Below are 23398 nucleotides of genomic sequence, written 5' to 3'. Positions count from 1 at the left end.
CAGGCTTTGTTCCTGTGGAATGGAGAACAGCAACAGTTATTCCCATCCACAAGGGTAGCCTAGCAACAGACCAAGGGAATTATAGGCCTATAAGTCTGACCAGCCTCATAGGTTCATAGGTTTATACTAGGCTATCTGCCCTAAGGCATTTATAAGCCTAGCCCAAAGTTTTGTGGCTTACGCCACCCCTTATATGAAAAAAATACTGTGCCCATTAGTTTGTTGTGCCTCTGTCCAGCAGTGACACAGAGATGATTCCCGGGGTAAACCTACGATCTCCCATCCACAGGTCAAAATTTCTCTTGAACAGAGCCAGTGAGGTGCTCTGCCTCACATGGACCGGGATTTTATTCCACAGCATAGGGAGTCTCTGAGTGATAAATCTATCCCTCCAGCATGCCCTATTTATATCCGTGCTAAGGTTTAAGTCACTTGCTCTAGTGGTTTTGGTGGATTTGGATTTTTTGAGGTGGAGCATGTCCATTAATTCCGGGTTGGACATGGCCTTGTATGTCAGGCACATGTCACCTCTGAGCAGATGGTATGCGACTGAATAGAGCTGGAGTTTCTTCAATCTGGCAGCATATGACAGATTTTGGAGTCCCTTTATCCTTTTGGTGAGGAACTTTTGGGGTCTCTCCAATTGCTGCAGATGTCGGGTGAGATACATCCCGAATGGGGCATTGTACTCGATCATTGGTCTGATAAGTGAAGAGTACAGGGAACAATGACCTCACTAGATCTGGATGTGAATCCCTTCATGATCAGGTGGGCAATGTAGAAGGTCTTTCTAACCACTTTAGCAACGTGAGTGTCAAAGAAAGGCCACTGTCAACCTGGGTCCCCAGGTCCCTGATAACCACTTCTGTGCTTAGTGGATTGCCACCTATATGGTAGCTTGGGGTTACCTTGTTTTTCCCGAGGGTATGACTATACATTTTTGGCGTTTAACTTCAGGCCATGGCTCTGGCACCAGCTATCTGTTTCCGTGAGTCCCTTCTGAAGGATATCCGTGTCCGATGCACTTTCCACTATGGCGCCCAGTTTGCAGTCGTCTGCAAACTTTGTCAGCCAAAGTCCTCCCATGTTGGCCTGTACTTCTGAGAAGTAGATGCCGAACAATAGGGGCCAAGGACTGAGCCCTGTGGGACACCACTTGTGACCGGCTTGGAGTCTGACATAGCGCCAGCAACTCTAACCCTGTGGGTTCTGTCCTTAAGCCAGTTTGCAACCCATCTTGTGACATATGGGTTTACATTTAAGCTGGTAAGTTTTTCTACAATACCCGAGTGGGGTATTGTGTCGAAAGCCTTTGCAAGGTCAAGGTAGGCTGTATGAACTGCCTTTCCCTCATCAATGGCCTTGGTGACTGTTTCGAAGAATTCAACCAAGTTCAAAAGGCATGATCTGCCCTTGACGAAGCCAAACTGGGTCGGGTCCAATGTCTGCAAGTCCCCTATATCTTTGTTTATGAGCTCCATTATGATCCTCTCCATAGCTTTGCAGACTAGACTTGTTAAGCTTATGGGGCGGTAATTACCAGGGTCCGTAGAGGCACCGCCTTTGTGGAGTGGGACCACAGTTGCCGTACGCCACTCCTTGGGCACGTATCCTGTGGTAAGGCTGAGATTAGACAGCTGCCTTATGTGCGGGTTTAATTCCTCATTTAGCTCGTGTAGCACACAGCCGGGGACACCATCTGGTCCCATTGATGCTGTGTTTTCAGCTTTAGAGAGAGCAGCTTTCACCTGCGCATTTGAGATGTCTGGGAGGCTACACTCCGCTGGGATAGTTATCAATCCTTTAGAGGGGGAGAGGGGGGTGAAGTTTGCACTGAACCTGTCTGCCAGTATGTTGGCAATGTCTGTGGGTTCAGTGATTTTTGTATCATTTTGGACTAATTCTGAGCATATCTGGGAGTTTCCACCCAGGTTCCTAACATAGCTGAAAAAGGCCTTATGATTGTCCTTTGAATCCATGGCAATTTTTCTCTCAAAATTGGCCTTAGTTGATTTTATGAGTGCTCATATTTTTTACTAATAATGTTCAGGCGTGACTTCCCTTTTATGGATTTTGTTCTATCATGTAATAGCTTTCTCCTCTTATTGTAAAGTTTGTTAATGGCTGGGGTCCACCAGACTGGATGTTTGCCTTTGTGGAAAGAGTCTTGGTTTTATTTGGGATTGCCTGATCCATGCAGTTCTGGAGGTGTTCATAGAAGGCATTTGTAAGGGCTTCTGCAGCTTGGGTTGTGGTTTCCACTGGCTCAGGGGCCTTGAAGGATACCACACCAGTCTTGAGTAGTGTGAAGTTTGCTTTAGAGAAGTTCTTCACTGTGGTCTTTTTGTTTGGGGTGGGGCGGGATGTGGATTTCCAGTGAGATTAGTTTATGATCAGATCTCACCAATGAGGGATATACTTCCGGTGTGGAGCATTTTGTCCCCATGTTTGTGATAATGAGATCTAGTACATTTTCTCCTCTCGTGGGAACAGTGACTAGCTGTTCCATGGCATTTGAATTTATGAACTCCAGGAACCGTTGGGCTAGAAAGTTAGGGCTTGAGTAATGTTCCCAGTCTATATTCGGGTAGTTGAAGTCACCCAATATGATGGTGTTTGGAGATACATTTATACCCTCCAGTGTCTTCAGGAAGGCTGTGTGGGGTTCCTGAGTTTGAGAGGGTGGCCTGTAGCATGCTACAATTTGTAGAGCAGTTTTGCCTATGGTTAGCTGTACCAGGATGGTTTCCGAAGCTTCATGCGTTGCCACCAACCTGGAGGTGTGGGTATCCTTTATGAATATGGATACACCCCCTCCTTTTGTGGTGTGGTCCGGGTTTTGGGGCTGGAACGCATGATATGAGGTAAAACCTAATAGTGCCGGGGTGCTCTCAGGAGCCTTGAACCAGGTTTCAGTTACAGCACAGACATCAATGTTCTCCATACTGAGAAGGGCCTCGAGTGCATGCATTTTGAGATTTAGACTTCTGGCATTGAGCAGCATTACCCTCAGTTTCTTCCCATTTTTGTTTTCTAGGGTGGTAGGTTTAGAATTTGAGCCTTGCCTAAAAAAGGCACTATGGGAGTGGCAAGAGCCTTAGCCAATATCCGGAATCCCAGGGGTGACAGGTGCAAGCCGTCCCTTGCGAAGCAGCGTGGCTTGTCAAGCATGTCATCCCAGGCAGACAGACACTGGATCCCCTTTCAATGACACCAGACATTAAGCCAATTGTTAAAGCTGATCATCTTGTCTCTATATTGTGGCATCATTCTTGGTGAAGGAAGGATACTGCTCAGGGTCAGGGTCATACCTGCCTGGCCTACATAATCAGAGAGCTCCTCTATGTCTCTTTTCATGTAGTCCAGGGAGGCGCGTCTCAGGTCGTTCACACCAGCATGGACAATGACTGTGTCATATTTGTACTTGCCGTGGAGTGACCCGAGTGCTTGTGTTATGTGGCGGATTCTAGCGCCCGATAGGCAGCTTACTGTGACCCTCTCCTTGTTCAGCCTGGTGAGTGGGACGTCAGTGTGTCTGACTATGGAGTCACCTATGACAAGTATGTTTGGTGTTGTATTTGGCCTTAAGGGCTGTGACTGCTTTGCACACTGATTTTGTGGTTTATGTGTTGCTTGTGGGGTGTCTTGAGGTAGCAGTTGTTTGGGTGTCTGCTTTGGAGGCCTCTGCTGTTTAGGTAAATTTTACTCAGAGCCTCCGAGTATGTCTTTGTGTGTTTATGTGTTTGATTCAGTGGTGTGGTAGCATTATGTGAGACTGGTTTTGTGGTGTGTGTAGTTGCCTTCTCCTCCTGTCTGGTCTTGCCAGTCCTGAGTTGAGAGAGCTCAGCCTCCAGTTTGGCTAAATAGCTGCATCTCGCAAGTATTTGTGTTTTGTGGGAGGAGGAGAGGGTTGTCTGTGTACATGAGGCAGTTATAACATTGCCTCAAGATTCCCAGATTCACCAGCTGGACCGGAGAGGAGATTGACAACTGACCTTTGGACATGCTAGAATAATATTGGGAATTCCTTAATAATTGAAAACAAGGGCCAGTGGGGAGTGAGGGTGTAGTGCTTTTAAGTTTTAGTGCTGACTTATATAATTGCTTTAGTGAGCAAGTGCCAGGTAACTTGAGTGCAATGTGTTACAAGTAACTAAATGCAAAAACGACAAACAGTAACTTTCTTTCAAGTGAAACAAGGAAATAAGTACAGTAAGCAATGCAGATATCACTAGTGATCCACAGAAGCACTGAGAAGCCGCGTATTAGGTGGAATTAGCGTTCCAGGGAAATAACAAGCAAACAAACAACAAGCATATAAACAAAGATAGATTCAGCAGGCCTGGGTCTAGTCTATGCTACAGCAAACAAGGTGTACCAATTTCAGTAAGATACAGTTCAAATATTCAGGCACTATAAACCTTTAACCAGAAATTCCCAGCTCAGAAGGGCAGAGTCCAGCCTCTTCTCCCACAAGAGTGCAGACCACGAACCTTCTTAATGTAAAATAACTGGCCTGAAGCCCAAGTGCTTAAACCAGAACTAATACACTTGGGCACTGGGCTGTCAATCAGCAGTTCCCAACTTAGAAGGATGAAAGCTACCTGTCCTGCCACCACAGTGCTTGCCACAAACCTTCCTAATGTAAAACAACTGGTCTGAAGCCCAAGTGCTTAATCCAAAAGACTTAGAATGATAGCTACACTTTAATCAAGTTATAACCAAGCAGTAATAAATACAATTGAATACTTTAGAGAATGTCTGGATTAGTGCTCAAGTTACACAAACAAAGCTAGATCCAGCAGGCCCGAATCCAGTCTATGCCACAGCAAACAAGACGCACCAACTTCAGTAAGAAGCAGTTCAGATATACATGCACTATAAGCCTTTAACCAGAAATTCCCAGCTCAGAAGGGCAGAGTCCAGCCTCTCCTCCCACAAGAGTGCAGACCACGAACCCTCTTAATGTAAAATAACTGGCCTGAAAGCCCAAGTGCTTAAACCAGAATTAATAAGTTAATCTGTAAGTTAACAATTAATCTGTAAGGTCATGCAACATGTCATTATGGACTTCATTAATAAAGACATAGATGACCTCCAAATCCTGGATCCAACCCAAATCGGCTTCAAGCCCAGATCCTACCTGCTAAATCTGGTGGATTTCTTCAAAAATGTGACCAGGACCATTGATGAGGACAAATATGTGCTCACAGCATACCTTGACTTGGCAAAAGGTTTCGACACAATCCCACACTCAGGCATTACCGAAAAAATTAGCAAACTGAATGTAAACACCTTTGTTGTAAGTTGGATTGCCAACTGACTCACAAACCAGGCACACACTACAAAGTGGGTGGCTCCACATCAACCAACAGACCTATCAGCAACAAGGTTCCACAAGGGTCAGTGCTCAGCCCCCTACTGTTTGGTATATACTTCTCAGAAGTTCAGGACAAAACTAAGGGGTTGTGGCTGACCAGGTTTGCAGACAACTGCAAACTAGGTGCAATCCCCAAATTATGTTAGTATACTTCAGGAGGGTCTTACACAGAGCAAAGGCTGGTGTCATAGTCATGGTCTCAAACTGAATGCAAATAAATACATCATCATTCCCTTTGGCAAAAAACAATGTCCCTTCACACTATCAAATCAACAACAATACCCTAAGTTCCTACAGAGTGGCAAGGGATCTGGGATCACAAGTTCACTGTGACTTTAATTTTGACCACCATGTGTCTACTGTAGAAAGCAAGGCTTTCTATCTAGCACAATTGATTAGTAAAGGCATCACCTCTAGAGCAAGGAAGGTTATAACCCTCTATACTCATCTCTAATCAGGCCCATAATTGAGCATACTGCCCATTTTGACATGTACTGTACAAACCATCTGCAGCAATTGGAGAGACTTCAGAGGTTTCTAACAAAGGAGATCAATGGACTCCAGCATGTGCCTTATACAGATGAATGAAAGTCTCTGTCATTATTCTCGCTATCATATAGACTTCTTACAGGAGACTTATGCCTGGCTGAATTTGCTGCACATCCATAAATCAAATGGGACTAGAGCTACCCATTCCATGGACCTAAATATGACCTGCAACTTGAATAGGACATGCTGGAGGGACAGATCTGTCTCCCAGTGACTGACGCATCTTTGGAATAGGCTACCAATTCATGTGAAACAGAGCACCTCTATGACACTGTTCAAAAGGAACCCAGACAAGTGGATGGGGTACTATAAATTCTTACTAGGAATAGCTCCCACAACCCTCTTGGACATGGGCAGTTATTACTAAATGTAATCCTGGGTATTAGGATGAAAAGGCTAGTCTTGAAATGACCTCCAGGTCAATAGCCTAGTAAACTCTTATAATGCTTTTATCCTATGATGAAAGCAACATTGAATTTCTATGCTAAAGAACACCTTATTACTAAACAAAATTGATGACTTTGAGAACAAATCCAGTAGAAATAACATTCATATTTCTGGACTGCCTGAAAAAATAGAAGAGAGAAAATATGGTCAACTTTCTTACTGCCTGGCTTCCTAAGATTATGAATTTATCTGAAGCTATGTTATGTGGTATAGAAAAGCACCCATGTCTCTAGTGTCTACTTCATCAAAAACTAACTCTTCACTGAGATTAGCTATTGCTAAGTTCTCATCTCAAGACAGAAGTGAATACTTAAAATAGCCTGATCCAAATCTCCTATCAAACTAGATGTCAAACTAATAAGATTTGATGATGACTATTCCAAAGTTGTGATAACCAAAAGGAAAAGTTTTTTGCCTTTTTTAAAGAACTTAAGAAAAGACATTTTAAGGTGCATTTGCTCTTTCCTGCCAGGCTGAAAATATTGCTTCCAGATTAAATTAGAAACATTGAAGACCCAGAGTGCACTGTTATTTTTAACAACAAACAAAAAAAGTTCTAGACTAAACTGAAGATATGGACTGGAACACTAGTACTTTGAAGAGACAAGAAGAAGTAAACACCTGGAAATCCAAGGAGAAGAAAGAGAAACTAAAGGGCAAATGACTCTTAGCTTTAGTAAACATTGATGTTTCTTCTTCTTCTGGCTTTTCCCAGTTAGGGGTTGCCACAGCGGATCACCTGTCTGCTCATGATTGGCAGTGGAGTTTTACAGTGTTGAGTTGCCAGCCTGGTGCCCAACCTTCCACAGAAGGCACACACATGCAGACACTCACACCTAGGGACAATTTAGAGTGTCCAATCTACCTACAGCATGTCTTTGGGATGTGGGAGGAAACTGGAGCATCCAGAGGAAACCCACACGACCACAGGGAGGACATTCTGACTCCACACAGAAGGCACCCCAGCCGAGAATCGAACCTGAGAACCTCTTGCTGTGAGGCAGCAACGCTAACCGTTGCACCACCGTGACTGCCCCTTTATTATAGCATTGATGCTAACTGTTTTAATAACAAAATTCCTTTTCTCTTTCAAATGTTACCAATTCAGTTACTGGAGATATAGGTGAAAGGAAGGAAACAAGGATTCACTTCTCTATAAGGTAAATAAACGTCACTTTTCCTTTTTCTTTATGTATTACTAAGCTAATATTCTATATTTTATTTTCCATATTAAATATATGATTTAGCTTAATAAGTATTAAGAAATTAACTCTTTAACTAATAATTAGCTTTCTTTACATATATATCCTGGTGTCCTTTCTTCATACATGTGTCATATAAATCCTAAAGTGATAGCTCATAATAATATAGCATAATAGCAAGTTGCTCACAGTACATTAAATAAGCATGTTGTGAATGGACTGGATGCTTATGGTGTTTACTAAGTAATGTCTTCTGGCTTTTCCTGGTTAGGGGTCACCACAGCGTAACTCTGGTCTGCTAATGATTGGCAGTGGATTTTTACAGTGCCAAGTTGCTAGCCCGATGCCCAGCCTTCAAAGAAGGCACACCAATTCACGCATGCACCTACCTACATGTCTTTAAACATCACTCTACAGTGGGGTGGACATGCAGACTCCACACAGAAGGTGCTCCAGCCGAGAATTGAATGAGAGAACCTCTTGCTGTGATGAGACAACACTAACCACTGCACCTGACAGTAGCATTTCCCTTTCACAGAGCAGGTTCTAATATAATGTTTCTTTCCCACCCTTCTCTCTCAGGAGACAATTTATACAGAGTTCTGTGTGTGTGTCTGTGTGTCTGTGCATGTAATAAATATTGGATAAAATGTTGTGTTATGCTTGATTTTAACACACAAATTAAATGCAAAATAGTAAGAAGGCATTAATTAACTTCCACTGTCTTTTATATTTACCTCAAAATTACTATTTAACACTCGACCTACAGCCCAAAATCTTGAAAATACCCTCCCTTAACATTCAATGCATTGCTAACAAAGTTACTTCTTTCCATGCCCTTATTTCTCTCTAGAACCCTGACATTCTCACCCTCTCAGAAACATGGTTACAATCCCATATTACAGACTCTGAAATCCCCCCCCCCCGGTTATAACATAGTCCACCTCAACTGACACAAGAAATGAGGTGGTAGTGTAGCTATCATATACTCTGACAAACTTTCTCTCTATCCCCTACCTATATCTCCTCCCAATTTCCATCCAGCTGAAATTCTTATTGGCAACTGTAAATTAAATAATCACAAAAAACTAGCCATAGTAGCATTTTTTATCCCACCTGGCAGAAACATCCCTACTCTCAAACACTTTCTCTCCTGGGCATCAAAAAACATCTCTTATGAGACTATCATCTTAGGCAATGTCAATATTGACTGGAACTCCCTTAATTCCTACTCTCACAATACTAGCACCGATCTCTTTGGATGTTCTAAACTCATCACCTCTCCCACCCACATCAATAAACATAAAAATAACAGCACTACCCTTGACAGGATCCTCACCTCTAACCCAAATCTGAATCACAATGCCAACCACTCTACCTGACTCCCTCTGTGATCTTCTCCCTACCCACGTGTTATGACACTCACCTCATCTGCTAAAACCTCTCCAATACAAAGACAGCCGTAATCTCTATAATTTCTGCCCAGATACCTTCAATAATTATCTCTCCTCTATTAGCTGGTCCTTTCTCTACACCGTCCCCGTCAATGAGGCTGTGTCTAAATTTAACAACACCTTCCTGAATATCCTTAACTCCTTGGTCTCCACTAGCAAAATAAGAACAAAAACAAACTTTGCTCCATGGGTAACCCAATCCACCCATAAATGTACATACTCTACTGACATTAAGGGGATTTGTAATGTGATTAGCAACAACTGGAAGATTCTGATGTCAGATGAGGAAATGAAAGGGACTGTTGGGGATGTACCACGCTTTGCCTTTAGAAACAATCGCAACTTTTAGCAGCTTACATGTAATAAAAATGTGAACTGTCACTCTGTAGTTTCACAAAGAAAAGGCACCCACCCATGTCACAGATGTACTTGTAACTTTACTTATAAAGGATATGTATTTTTTACATACACAACAGAAGAAAGAATATTATTTTGATGGGTATGCAGATTGTACCAGTAGGAACATAGTGTATATGGCTACTTGTGGCCACTGTGACTCCTTCTATGTGGGTAAAACCATGAGACAGCTAAAGGAGAGGGTGTTCAAACATTTGAGTGACATTAGTCAGCAAGATGTAAAAATAAACCCTTTTAAGCAAATTAAAGAGAATGAAGGACATTATTTTTATTTTAGGGTAATGCAGAGTATAGGTAACAACACAAGATGGGGAGATGTTAACAATTTAGTAGACAAAGCAGAAATGTGCTAGATAGGCACACTGCAGGCATACAAATCTCCAGGTCTCAAAGCCTACTTACCAAATTAAACCTGCTCTGAAAGGGAGAAGGCTTAGGAGGCGTGTGTGAAATTTTGATAGAGAGGGCATGTCACTGAATTAATTAGGTATGTTTCAGTATTTAAAAGTTTTTTAACTGATTGTTTTATATGGATCTGATGAAGGATCAGGAGATCTGAAAGCTCTTATCCCAATACAGAAAATCTTCCATTTTACTGGTGTCCTATACTTTGTTACCCTGGCCGTGGTGACTTTGGTAATTGTTCTGCTGCTTGGATATTTTGTGTTACACAGTTCTTCAGTGGGAGACTTCCTACATTTGTCTTATAATATATATATATATATATATATATATATATATATATATATATATATATATATACATATAGATATGCGCACACACACGCACACACACACACACACACACACACACACATAAAAATCGCAAACAAAATCATCACAGCCAGGTTCAAAATAAAAATGCATTTAATGAAGAACTTCTGATAAAAACATGTATGGATGAGCGCTTTCGGGTTGCATCTAACCCTTCTTCAAATCCATCTGGCTATAAATGCAGATACTATTTAAACAATTCCCTTAAACATTGTCTTCCTATTAAAATGCTTCATTTTGGGGACCAAGACATACTAAATGATCATCTTCTTTCAGCTGTTCCTGTTAGGGGTCGCCACAGCGGATCATCTGTTTCCATTTCTTCCTGTTATCTGCATCTTGCTCTGTCACACCAACCACCTGCATGTCCTCTCTCACCACATCCATAAACCTTATCTTAGGATTTCCTCTTTTCCTGTTACCTGGTAGCTTCATCCTTAGCATCTTTTTCCCAATATACGCAGCATCCCTCCTCAGCACATGTCAAAACCAACGTAATCTTGCCTCTCTGGTTTTGTCTCCAAACCTTCCAACCTGGGCTGACCCTCTAATATACTTATTCCTAATCCTGCCTACCCTCGTCACACCCAGTTCAAATCTTAACATCTTTAACTCTACCACATCCAGCTCTAACTCCTGCCGTTTTGTCAATGCCACTGTCTCCAACCCATATAACATAGGTGGTCTCACTACCCTCTTGTAGACCTTCTCTTTCACTCTTACTGGAACTCGTCTGTCACAAATCAATCCTGACACTCTTCTCCACCCACTCCATCCCACCTGTACTCTCTTCTTCACCCCTCTTCCACACTCACCATTACTCTGAACTGTTGATCCCAAGTATTTAAACTCATCCACCTTCGCCACCTCTACTCCTTGCATCCTCACCATTCCTCTATCCTCCCTCTCATTCACACACATATATTCTGTCTTAGTCCTGCTGACCTTCATTCCTCTTCTCTCTAGAGCATATCTCCATCTCTCCAGGGTCTCCTCCACCTGTTCCCTACTCTACTACAGATCACAATGTCATCTGCAAACATCATAGTCCATGGGGACTCCTGTCTGATCTCGTCTGTCAACCTGTCCATCACCATTGCAAATAATAAAGGGCTCAAAGCTGATCCTTGATGTAATCCCACCTTAAACACATCTGTCACTCCCACTGCAGACCTCACCACTGTCACACTACCCTCGCACATATCCTGTACCACTCTTACATACTTCTCTGACACTCCTGACTTCCTCGTACAATACCACAACTCCTATCTAGGCACCCTGTCATATGCTTTCTCTAAGTCTACAAAAACACAATGCAACTCCTTCTGACCTTCTCTGTACTTCTCCATCAACACTCTCAGAGCAAACATCGCATTTGTAGTGCTCTTTCCCAGCATGAAACCATACTGCTGATCACTAATCATCACGTCCCTTCTTAACCTAGCTTCCACTACTCTTTCCCATAACTTCATGCTGTGACTGATCAATTTAATCCCACTGTAGTTACTACAGCTCTGCACATCACCCTTATTCTTAAAAATCGGTACCGAAACACTTTTTCTCCATTTCTCAGGCATCCTCTCACTTTACAAAATTTCATTAAACAATCTAGTTTAAAACTCCACTGCCATTTCACCTAAACACCTCCATGCTTCCACAGGTATGTCATCTGGACCAACAGCCTTTCCATTCTTCATCCTCTTCATAGCTATCCTTACTTCCTCCTTGCACTTCATTATTCACTTTCCCCACATCATTCAACCTTATCTCCCTCTCATTCTCTTCATTCATCAACCCCTCAAAGTACTCTTTCCATCTGCTCAACACACTCTCCTCACTTGTAAGTATGTTTCCCTCATTATCCTTTATCATCTTTACCTGCTGCACATCTTTCCTAGCTCGGTCCCTCTGTCTAGCCAATTGGCACAGGTCCTTTTCTCCCTCCTTAGTGTCCAACCTTTCATAGAACTCTTCATATGCATTATCCTTAGCGTTTGCTACCTCTTTTTGCCATGCACCTCATCTCCTTACTCCTGTCTACTTTCTTCATCTCTCTGATAATCCCACTTCTTCTTTGCCAACCTCTTTCTCTGTATACTCTCTTGTACTTCCTCATTCCACCACCCTGTCTCCTTGCCATCCTTCCTCTGTTCAGATTTCATACCAAGCACCTTTCTAGCCATCTCCCTTACTAGCTCTGCTGTAGTTACCCAGCAATTTGGTAACTCTTCATTGCCACCCAGTGCCTATCTTAACTTATCCTGAACTCCACCTCACAATAACCCTTTTTCAATTTCCACCATTTGATCCTTGGTTCTGCTCTCACACTCCTCCTCCTCTTCTTGATCACCAACATCATCTTACAAACCACCATCCTATGCTGCCTAACTACACTTTCCCCGGTCACCACTTTACAGTCTCCAATCTCCTTCAAACTGGCCCTCCTACATAAGATATAATCCACTTGTGTGCATCTTCCTGCACTCTTGCATGTCACCCTATGCTCCTCCCTCTTGTTAAAATACATATTAACCACAGCCACGTCCATCCTTTTCGCAAAATCCACTAACATCTGACCTTCTGCATTTCTTTGTGTAACACCATACCTACCCATCAGTTCCTCATCCCCTCTGTTAACTTCACCAACATGCCCATTGAAATCTGCTCCAATCACCACTCTCACACCCTTGGGTACAGTCATCACCACTTCATCCAACTCACTCCAAAATGTTTCTTTCTCATCCATCACACACCCAACTTGTGGAGTATATGCACTAACAACATTCATCATTGCACCATCAATTTTCAGCTTCATAAACATCACTCTATCTGACAGTCTTTTCACCTCCAAAACACTCTTAGTATACTGTTCCTTCAGGATAACTTCTACACCATTTCTCCTCCCATCCGCACCATGATAAAACAATTTGAACCCACCTCCAATACACCTAGTTTTACTCCCCTTCCATCTGGTCTCTTGCACACACAATATACCAACCTTCCTTCTGTACATCATATTGGCTAGCTCTCTCCCTATACTAGTCATACTGCCAACATTCAAAGTACTAAATAATTATTCATAAAAGTTCAAAAATAATAGCCAATCATTTTCCAAAAAAGAAAATGTAGCCCATCTGAGTCAGGATAAAGTGACCATATTTCACTTTGGTGAAGTTCACAGTTAGATTAAGGTGATTGGTGGATAAAAAACAATGATTTTATTGGCCTTTAGTATTAAAATTAAGACCATTATGCTATCCATAATGTTTAAGGGACTTGATGAAGTGAAAAACATATGCTATGCCGATTGGAACATATGGACCACAATGGTTGTAGTGATGATCTGTGCTGGATTTTGTGTGGATGTACTTTTTGATCAGGATGTGAAAAGTTCAAATACATGGCAATATTAGAAGCTCATCTTCTGAAAGCTAATTGAAAGCCTAATGCATAGTAAAGGAGGGAATGATATGAAAGTAATAGCATGTTTGCCACAAAGTCAAACAAAATTAGACAGTTATTTTGATAAGCTGGGAATTTATGAATTTCTTAAAAAGACTGTAGTGGTTATGTTGCCAACCATGTTATCCCCAGGAATAACATAATTCTGAGAACATATTATTAGTTATTTTACACATCACAGTTACTATTTTACTATTTTATATCTCATAGTATGTTCTACTGAATATGATATCCTATGCATAGAAGCAATGTTTTGTAAGATAATTGTATATGCAGGTCCTCACAAACAGTCAAAGATTTTTTTTGATAAGTGTATTTGTTCTTTCAAATGTCATATGTGTCTGCCATAATATCCAAGACTGTACAGTCTTGTAGTCAGAACCAAATTTAAATAGTCAACTCTTAGTCACCTTATCAATAACCTATAATAGTAATATAGCATGATTGTTATAAACAATGTTATACGTATTGACTCTTATCTGTGTTAATCTTTTTTTTCAGAACTGAAAGAAATTATTGGATTTATTAAAATACTATATAGGCTCTTATAAACAGAACAGAACCAAATGACTACAATATTGCTATACTTTACAGTTTTTAAGTTTTATAGTAAGCAAATGAGTGTTTGTAATCTGAATATATGTGTATACTAACTGCTTTTAATTTTAAGTTAAACCTTTCATATGTCATAGCTTTAGAAGTAGGAGAGTGATACTAGATACTTCTTTGTGGGTAGTTGGTAGTGTTTGAATAGGACTACTATTCAAACCAGGAGTTTTAAACTCCACTGGGGGTATGGGAAAGAACAGTGCATGTGTATTAGTTTACAAATTAATTCTTTTTTTTGTTGTTGTCTACTATTCTTGATAGAACACTTATGCGTAACAATCTCAATTATCTAGTACTTACATCTGGGAGTAAGCAGTTCACTAGATATAATAATAGTTTTTCAGGACCATATTATTTACAAATGTATCAGTGTATTATATGTAATACTTATTCAGTGTTCCTATTTCAGAAGTGTGGGCAACCTGAAATGCATATCAGTAAATATCAATGGATTCAATAAATAATGGAAATAAATTTCATTCCCAGGTTATATTTTTACAGAAAACACATTTAATAAAAGAAGATTTGGACAGACTGAACACTAAACACAATTCTGTATTGACCAGCTGTCACAAACAAAAGAGAAGACAGGTGGCTTTTTTATGGAAAACTTCTTTGCCTCTACCTAAAATCCTGAATATATTTAGTGATGAAAAAGGCATGTTTTATTCAGTGACATTAGAGATTCAAAGGAAACTATGCACTTTTATTAATGTCTATTGGATACCTGGATTGGGAATACAAACAATTAAACAACATTTGGGGGAATAATATGAATATCAAAGAGAAACATTATTTTTTTGCAGGTGGCTTCAATTGTATTTCATCTGACAAGGATACCTACACTAGGTGTAAAAGGAAGAAACCTGCCTCAGTCAAGGCTTTGATGGAGTTCACAAACCTATATAATATGAGAGATATAAATGAGTTTTTAGTATCAGACTCACTCTTCTTTACACATTTCTCACACAGGCATGGGACATAATCACAAACAGAGTATATGCTTCAAATGAAATCACTAGTTGAACAGATAATGTTAAAGTAGTCTTTTGCCCACTGTTGGATCATAACATGATAACATTTAAAGTTATATTGAATTTTAATAACAACATCCCAATTAAAAGGATTCCTACAAATATAAGCAATGCAAAAGACTTTAATGAGTTCTTAAGTACAGAAATTCAATCTTTTAGTGAAATTAATCATACAAGTAATACCTCAGAGATTTTTGCATGGGACTCTTCAAAAGCAAAAAGCACAAGGATAGCTCATAGGTGAACCAGGTAGAATAAATTAAGTCCAAAAGTGCAAGCAAAAATCCAAAACCTGGAAACATAGGGATAGGCAAAACAAGCACTGATGAAGGATTGATCCTGAAACTTTGTGATCTTGTATTGGAATAAAGTCCTTGTTTTGCCTATCCCTACTTTTGCAGGTTTTAGATTTTTGCTTGCAGTTTTGGACTCTTTAGAAAGCATACATTTTGGGCAAAATTACAAGTTGGCATGCACAAAAAAAAAGAAACAATGGGACAAAGAATTGACAGATTTATAGGAGAAAGTTGATAAGTTAAAATTCGATAGTCAAAAAGAAAATAACTTAAAAAAAATAAATAGCTTAAACAGTAAATATTTAGAAATTTTACAACATAAAACTATGATAAATGTAGAAAATATTAAAAGCAACTAATTATTCTATAAATCCTAAATCCATGTATAAATTAGATGCTAGAACAAAAATGATCATTAAATCTAACCACATCAAAGAATTATACTCACTAACACTCTTCAGGAGAAACCTTGATGAGTGGATGGGTAACAGAAAATACACCCCTGGGATCACTTCATTGGCTCTGCTTGACAGAGGATCAGTTAATTAATCAATGGGGTGGCAAAAGCTGACCCAGTCTGGCTAGGCTTATAAATGTCCTCTGGCAGATAGCCTAATACCGACCTATGAACCTATACTCCTCTAGTAGTAAAAAAAGTTACTGAAGCAGAAGACATTTTGAATGTTTTCAAGTCTCATTTTAATAAGATATATCAACACAAACAAACAATGAATACACAAGATCTAATTAAAACATTTATAAAATAATATACTGAAAATAGACTGTCAGAAGATCAAATAAAAATAATTGATAAGCCAATATCAATATCTGAAATCAAAATTCAAATTAATAAATTAAAACCCAATAAGACACTTGGAAATGGAAGTATAATACCTGGACTATAGAAAATGATGACTAAGACTAAGGATGCTTTGAGTATTTTACTAGAGGTATTTTCAATAGTTAAAGGACTTACAAAGGTACCACTATCCTGGAAATATATGCTGATATCTCCAATTTTAAAACCTGTCAAGGACTCATCACAATGTTCTTTATATAGACCAATTTTATTATTAAATGTAGATTATAAAATATTCATGGCAATCTATGCCTCTAGAATAAAACAATTTCTTCCAATGTTGATAAACAATGATCAGACTGAGTTTATAATAAACAGGACCACATATGATAATATCATAAGAATACTATCTATAATTGATTATACTATTAATTCAAAAAAATAATTAACTTTGGTCAGTCTGGATATTAATAGTGTATTTGATTCAGTTAATTGGGAGTACTTATAAGTACTGCAGGAATGAAATTTTTCAAAGAAATTGATATGATTCATCAAACTGCTCTATGAAAACTCCTTTGCATACATTATGATAAGCTCATATACTTCCCAATCAGTCATGATTACTAAAGGTACTTAACAGGGTTATCCTTTTGTTCTAATTATGGAACCTTTTGCAAATTACATAAAAAAAAAAAACAAAATAAAAAATCAACGGCATACTAACAAATAATGATTTAATCCCAAAAATACAGTATGCAGATAGCATCCTATTAACTTTGACTGATAGCAATTCTTCACTTATTGTAATATTCCAAGTAATAGAGATATTCCAGAAGAAATTAGGACTCAGTTTTAATAAGAATAAGACTAAAATAATACCTGTTAGTTATAATATTAATAAAATAGATAAAAAAAATCACACAAATACATTGTAAAAGATGGTAAAGTCACTTACTTAGGGATAATATTGTCCAATAATGTTAAAGATATAATAACCCTTAATTATAATAATAATAACTTAAATTCTATAAAGCAAACTCTTAATAAATTGAATATTTTTTTCACTATGGAAGAAGAACCCTTAATTAAAATTATTATCCTTCCTAAAATTCTCTATATAATACAATCTTTATCCCTCACACTCCCCAAAAATATGAATGAATATAATTCTTTGTTTTTGAAATGTTTATGGTTTCTTATTAACCCTAGATTGGCTTTAAACCATCACAATATTGACTGGGCATTGGTCGGTATTGGTCTTCCAGATGTAGAATTCAATTCCTTATTCTCAGTTGTTAAGGCAATAATTTCTTGGTTAAATAGCAATTTTAATGCCAAATGGAAAGATATTCAGGGAGGTATTTGGTGTACATCTAATAAATTAACAAAATCATATCATACTAAAATAGCTGCTAATAAATCTCATTGGTTAGTAAAAGACTATTTTATAAAAAAAAAAAAAAAAACAGTTAACTCCTACAGCTTTAAAATTTCATTTTATGGTACACTGAATATAAAGCATTGATTTTCTTTGTATTTCCAATTGCTTATAGTCAAAATAATATTCATACATTTAGTTTAACAACAATGACTACATTTAATTATGATTTAATTGCAGCTGAAAGCCTTCCAGGTGTAGCATCTCTAAGCCACTGAACACCTGATCACTTTGGGTGCCACCCCCACACTTGTGTGAGCAAGGAATCCTTTTACTCCAGCTAAAAGCAAAGAAAATTCTAACCAGCAATCATCCAAAAATAGACTGCAGCCCCAGGTTTAACTCCAGGGACCTTGTTGTCGCCACTTGTGTAGTGTAGGTGCCAGCTTTTGTGACTACTGTTATGCCTTGTTAAAATATGTTACAGTCAGCTAGAGTGCATACCCCATGGGCAAGAGCTGCAAACCTTCTTCCTCTTAGCCCACCCCCACCCCTTTCATCCATTTCACTGTTGATAATTTGTTTTATGTTAAGGTATTGATTGTTTTTTACAGTTGCTGTGGGTGCAGCCCCACTCCGTTCACACTCACTACGCTCGGGCTCACTTTGCTCACCTCCCACCCCCATTCCCACCCATCCCCCATATCATTTCCATTATACCTAGCCATCTGTTTCCTCCTACCCAAACAATCCTCCCCTTATTGTTCCTCTCAAACACTCTAGCCTACTTTCTGCCTCCAACATAGAATCCTTACCTGCTTCACCACCTCTCTATACACACCACCCTATAACAATTAACTATTACCTATAATTAATATTTTTAACTGCAGTAAATATGCATATCTGAATGTAGTACAAATAAATTGACAATATATAATTCCCATTCACCTTATCCATAGTCAAGAACATCATTACAGATAAAGTAGCAAGTACCCCCCCCCATATTTACTAACTCACTATCTCTGCTACCCTCTCTTAACTAGAGGATACCAATTACCTGACCAATACTTCTTGCCCATACTGCAGCTCCCTAACACATAAAACGATAGCTTTTGCACTGGCCATACTCTCCATTACTTTTCTGTAGCCATATACCCAGCATTACCTGATGCTTATATAGCTCCTAAGTCCCTAACATTACTTCAACTTGTAGCTACAGATAACTCCCATTAGCAAGTCTTACACTCTCATCCACTTATCACTTCAAATATCTTACCACTCTTGACAACAAACTCCCACATACAACTAATACTGCACCTTTAATACACCAATCTAACTCATTCATAGATAGTACCCTTGCATGTAACACATTCTTTCTGAAACTAGATAACATGGGTTACACATATTCAACCCAACTACTAAAAACATCATTCTACCCATTAAAAATCTTCAACCTACTCCTACTTTCCATCCTGTCCTCCTACCACACTCAGCTTCATAACCACACCCCATCCCCTTGGCAAACTGATTCCACAGCCAACACCACCAAACTAAAAAAAATTCCCTATATCGCCATGTGACCTTACCTCCTCCCTACCCTTCTCTTACTCGCACATTAAACTGAAAATCAAAACTAACCCCCTCTCTTCTCAAAGACAAACTAAAATAATTCACAAATTGACCAAAATCTATCTACACCTACTCCATAAACTCACTTGCAGTGGTGATATACATCTCAATCCAGGACCCAAAACATCAATCAGCCCAAACTTAAATCAGCTAAATCCCCTACACCACAGGCCTACCTCAGCTCTCCTCTTCTTAAACATTAATATAAGAAGTATACTTAACAAAATTCATGACCTTCATGCCCTACTAGCTCTATACAAACCAGATATTGCTGGGTTATCTGAAACATGGATCAAACCACAACATCACAATAATGAGATTACTGCCCCAAGTTACAACATTATCCAAAGAGACAGATCAGAGAAAAAGAGCAGAGGTGTTGCAAACATCATCTTGCCTTAGAACAACTAGATTGCAATACCCATGAATTCAAAGATGTAGAACTAATCATTGCCAAATTAAAAATAAGTTCCAACAAACATATAATTATTGCAGGTGACTATATACCACCAGGCAATAACATCACTGTAATGGAAAGCCTGCTTAATTGGACCTCCAACTCCCTTCCACATGAAACTTTACTATTAGGAGACTTCAGTATTGACTGGCTTCACTTCTCCAGCCATAACCCCTCTACCTTCATAAACATCTACAGGTTTACCCAAACTATAACCAACCCCACTCGAATTGACAAAACTTCCAAATGCCAGTCCATCTTAGACTGGATCCTGGTATCTAACCCCGCTCTTGCACAGCAATCTGGTTGTCTTCCAGATACCCTAAGTGACCATCATTCAACCTACCTAATTAGGAACAGATCCCAAACCATCAACCAACCTATCCTCAGAGTAGTTAGAAACAAAAAAACTTTATAGCTACTAACTGGACCCCCCTAAAACATCTACCTCTAGATGATGCCGTTGAGTACTTTAACACAACCTTCATAAAAATCTTAAACCATCATGCACCCCCTAGAACCATTAGAATAAAAACTAACTATGCCCCATGGCTAAGAAAATATACTAAAACTATAATTAAAGAAAGGGACAAGGCCAGGATTCAATATCAGAAAAAACAAAACCAACTTTGAGACAAAACTATGTAGATCTCCGTAACAAAGCCAAAAAAAATCAAACTAGACAAATACAGCTACTATACAAGCATGCAAGAAAAATATGCTCACAACCCACAACAATTCTGGGCCTCAATAAATGGTATACTGCATCCAGGAAAGTCCACAATTCCAACCCCTGTGCTTCCAAATAAGCATGAAAACATTTCTACTCAGTTTAACAATTTCATTACCAAAATAGTCCAGACCATTTTCAATGCCCAAAATAGTACTAGCAGCCCCACACCAATAACTACACCAACCTACCCCAATATACAAAACAATAGCCCCAATTTTCACCTCCACTCTGTATCCACCAAATCAATATCTAAACTCCTTGGTAAACTTAAACCAACCACTCTAGCAGCTGATAAGCTGCCAGCAAACTTCCTTAGGATCTCAGCTGAAGCTATAGCCTATACTGTCGCTATTCTCATAAACAGATCTCTCTCAGAATGCAAAGTCCCCACCTCTTGGAAAACATCATATATAATTCCACTGCACAAAGGAGGCAACTCCTTAGAGCTCACCAACTATAGCCCAGTAGCAATCCTTTCACCTTTATCCAAAATATTAGAAAGAGTTGTTCATACTCAACTAATACAGTACCTCCAGAATAACAACCTACTCTCCATATCCCAGCATGGCTTTAGACCTTCCCTTAGCACCACAACAGCACTGCTGTCATTCACCAACATAGTTAACCACCACAGAAACAAGGGTCTATTTTGTTCTTACATATTCTTAGACCTATCAAAAGCCTTTGACATGGCAAACCACAGTCTGCTTCTTGATACCCTATCCACACTAAATACAAGTCCCTCCTCAATATCATGGTTCAACAGCTACTTATCTGCCCGTCAGCAAGCAGTCCTATGGCAGGACCAAGTGTTCCCTCTGTTAGCAGTAACCATAGGAGTCCCTCAAGGATCTATCCTTGGCCCATTGCTGTTCTCTCTATTTACAATTCAGATTTCTTCATCCTCTCTCTCATCCCATCTCATCCTCAACAGTATAATATGCAGATGACACTACCCTCATATGTGCTGCCCCTACCCTTAGTGAACTGCAAACCCTTACCCAAAATAACTTCACCCTAGCCGAAACTTGGTTCACTAACATCAAACTTCTTCTTAATCCCAAAATAAACAAACTAATTATTTTCAGTCCTGGCAGAGCTCCTCCTCTAAATAATAATTTCACCATTAATTCCAAAGAAAACATTCAAATCAGTCCAACCACACACACTAAACTGCTAGGCATAGAAATAGACAATAACTTGAGGTTCAACATCCACATAGCACAAACCATTAAGAAAGTTAATAAAAAAATTGGTCTCCTCTTCAGGAATAAACAGTTTATGACAAAACACACCAAAGTAACCATCGCAAGGACTCATCTTCTATCCACCCTCCTCTAATCCTCTCCCATCTTGACCAATCTCCTCCAAACTGATCTAAATAAAATGGAATATTGCTACAACAAGATTGCCAAGTTTGCTACTGAAGCCTCATATAGGTCCCACCACTGTCTATCCCTTAAGTAACTCAACTGGCTTGAGTTGCCTCAATACTTCTACTCTACTCAAACTCTCTATAGTGCACAAACTCTACTACTTTCCTGAGATAACTCCAGCACTTCAGCCCCACATTCCCTCTAGATCTAGTAACCAGAACCTCATAACTGTCATTAAACATAAAAATGAAGCTGGTAAGTCCTGTTTCCCAACACCATTGCCAAAACCTGGAACACACTATCAAACCAAATAACTTCTACCACCTCCTTTAGTCAATTCAAAAAACTCCTGAAAACCCACTATCTAAGTAACTGGCTATGCTCATGCCACTCACCAGGCTAATCCACACCAAGAGAATTTGTCAGGGTACAGCTATGTATAAACAGTTTCTCCCCTGAAAGCTTCCAAACCCGTATACATTTACCTTACAAAACGTATAAGTGCAAAAGAAAAAATATGTACCTCTGATTGTCTACTGTAAGAAATGTTAATCTCTAGCACAATGTCCTGTTGTGTGTATATATGCTATATGTATGTATGTTCTACTTCTTTTTACTCTCATGTAATGTATTGTAATGTGGAGCTTTTCTCCCTGGGCCTTCGCTGAAAATGGACTTTCCCGGTAAACAAATGTAAAATAAAATAAAATAAAATAAAAAATAATGACAGAAACCTGTTATACTGGTATCAATTACTAGAGAATGGGAAGTTACAAAATGTTGACCATATCATTAACAAGTTTGAGTCAAGCAATGATATATGGTTAGAAATTCAAAATTGTAGACAATTTGTTGAACATAAGATTAATCTAATGCAACCAGTAGTCAGAAATTCTTTCCCTACATTCATTGATTTTACTCATTATTCTAATGCACCAGAATATAATTGGAAAGGGACTTCTAGCTAAAATATATAAGGTACTTAAGAAATCCAACACTATGCCACAGAAAAAGCTATTGGGATTTTTTTAGACTTATTAATAATAACTCCCCAAATAAAGATGATAAAAAACTAATACTCCAATCTTCAAAACAAACTACTTCATCACAAAGGTGAAGGATAGTCTATTTGAAGTTCGTACATAGAACCTTCATCATACCACATAAAGCTGAATTGATATATAATAAAGACAAGAGATGCTGGAGATGTAAACTAAATGTTAAAGCTGACTGGCAGCATATGTCTTACGATTATATAAAACTTAAAACATATCGGGATAATACAGATTCTGTCTTATAGTCTGTTTTTAATTATACATTTATGTTGCCCAAATCTCTTATTTTATTTAATGCAGCTATTTCCACTTGTGTTATGAAAATAAAAAACCTTATTTTATGGAGTA

Source organism: Protopterus annectens, chromosome 10.part0 (genome assembly GCF_019279795.1).
Source record: "Protopterus annectens isolate FY-2018-M chromosome 10.part0, PAN1.0, whole genome shotgun sequence".
Taxonomy (NCBI): domain Eukaryota; kingdom Metazoa; phylum Chordata; order Ceratodontiformes; family Protopteridae; genus Protopterus; species Protopterus annectens.
Note: the sequence above shows the minus strand (reverse complement) of the source record.